The sequence below is a fragment of the Gadus macrocephalus genome, chromosome 22 (assembly GCF_031168955.1).
Source record: "Gadus macrocephalus chromosome 22, ASM3116895v1".
Lineage (NCBI taxonomy): Eukaryota > Metazoa > Chordata > Actinopteri > Gadiformes > Gadidae > Gadus > Gadus macrocephalus.
The window spans coordinates 1,892,059-1,894,420 of record NC_082403.1 but is presented as its reverse complement, the minus strand read 5'-3'; the positions used below and the strand labels follow the sequence as shown (position 1 = coordinate 1,894,420).

The window sequence follows — 2,362 nt, the reverse complement described above, 5'->3', positions numbered from 1 at the left end:
CGAAACAAACTTAATCAAATCAACCTAACTACAACAAAACAAATAAACTACATCAAACCAAACAAACTACATCAAAAGAAACTAATTACATCACAACAAACAAACTACATCAAAACAAACAAACGACATCAAACACAAACAAAACAAGAGAAGAAACTACACCAACCAGTAGACAAACTACACCCAACAATCAATCACAAATATATTACATCAAACCTAAACAATCAACCAACCCCACATAAAACACAAAGAAACTACATCATACACAAAGACACAACATTCAACACAAACTAAGTGTAAAAAACGACATTCATCACAAACAAATGACATCAATAGAAAGTTACTACTAAAACTACAAAAAACACTCACCAGTTCCATAAACCTGATTGGCTGCTGGAGCTGGATTGAAAGATATCAGAGCCAATCAGAGACGATTTTTTTGCATTGAGTATTTTTGTTTATGGAGATAGAAATTTTGTGTAGTATTGAGTATACGTTGTCTATTATTGTGTATATGTTGTCTAGCATTATATATACAGGGGTAATATTGTGTAAACAGGGTGTATTATTCAATATACTGGGTGTATTATTGTTTATAGTATAGTAATAGTACTGTTGTACTCATAGTATAGTAATAGTACCTATAAAGTAATATAACCTGTATGGTAAAAAATAATAGTACCTGTAAAGTAATAGTATAGTTATAGTAATATTACCTGTATAGCAATAGTAATAGTACATGTATAGAAATATTAATAATAATAGTATCTGTATAGTATAAGTACCTGTGTAATAATACTAATAGGACCTGTATAGTAATAGTACCTGTATAGTAAGCGTTATAGTACCTGTATAATGATAGTACTAGTACCTGTATAGTAATTGTAATAGTACATGTATAGAATAGTAATAGAAATAGTACCGGTATAGTAATAGTAATAGTATCTGTATAGTAATAGTAATATAACCTGTATAATAATAGTAATAGTACCTGTATAATATTAGTACCTGTATAGTAATAGTAATAGTACCTGTATAGTAATAGTAATAGTACCTGTATAATATTAGTACCAGTATAGTAATAGTAATAGTACCTGTATAGTGATAGTAATAGTATCTGTATAGTAATAGTAATAGTACCTGTATAATATTAGTACCTGTATAGTAATAGTAATAGTACCTGTATAGTAATAGTAATAGTACCTGTATAATATTAGTACCTGTATAGTAATAGTAATAGTACCTGTATAGTGATAGTAATAGTATCTGTATAGTAATAGTAATAGTACCTGTATAGTAATAGTAATAGTACCTGTATAATATTAGTACCTGTATAGTAATAGTAATAGTACCTGTATAGTAATAGTAATAGTACCTGTATAGTAATAGTAATAGTACCTGTATAATATTAGTACCTGTATAGTAATAGTAATAGTACCTGTATAGTAATAGTAATAGTACCTGCATAGTGATAGTACCTGTATAGTAATAGTAATAGTACCTGTATAATGATAGTAATAGTAACTGTTTAATATTAGTACCTGCATAGTAATAGTAATAATAATAGTACCTGTAAAGTAATAGTACTAGTATAGTTATAGTAATATTACCTGTATAGCAATAGTAATAGTACATGTGTAGTAATAGTACCTGTATAGTAATAATAATAACAATATTACCTGTATAGTATTAGTACCTGTATAGAAATATTAATATTAATAGTACCTGTATAGCAAAAGTACCTGTGTAAAAATAGTAATAGGACCTGTATAGTAATAGGACCTGTATAGTAATAGTTAAAGTACCTGTATAATAATAGTAATAGTACCTGTATAGTAATTGTAATAATACATGTATAGAATAGTAATAGTACCTGTATAGTAATAGTACCTGTTTAGTAATAGTACCTGTATAGTATTAGTAATAGTACCTGTATAATATGAGTAATGCTACCTGTATAATGATAGTAATAGTACCTGTTTAATATTAGTACCTGTATAGTAATAGCAATAGTACCTGTATAGTAATAGTAATAGTACCTGTATAGTAATAGTATCGGTATAGTAATAGTAATAGTACCTGTTCTGACTTCATCGGATGTGGAGTCTTTATCTGAGTGGAAAGAAACGAAGATAATATATATAATATCTACTGTTAATGATAAAATAACTTATGTATCTATGATACAAACTGTTAATGATCAAATAATGTATCTATGATATCTACCTTAATGACAACAATATAAGTCTATCTCTGATCAATGTATACTTTAAAAGATATTTGTATTGTTTGAGTGTTCAGAGAGTTCTTCGTGTTTTGCATTTTTGGTATTTATATGTATACATTTATATATATGTATGCG

The 2,362-nt window shown here is 27.3% G+C and overlaps 1 long non-coding RNA gene across 1 annotated transcript in view; it reads right to left on the bottom strand.

The window, feature by feature from the left end:
• Window positions 1–345: 345 nt before the first annotated feature.
• Window positions 346–2,362, bottom strand: part of LOC132451467 (uncharacterized) — a 3,944-nt gene continuing 1,927 nt past the window's right edge. The window contains exons 4-5 of the long non-coding RNA XR_009524071.1: window positions 2,080–2,112; window positions 346–399 (exon numbers count right to left, since the gene is read on the bottom strand). This is a non-coding gene — a long non-coding RNA (uncharacterized LOC132451467). The remainder of the gene's footprint in view (window positions 400–2,079; window positions 2,113–2,362) is intronic.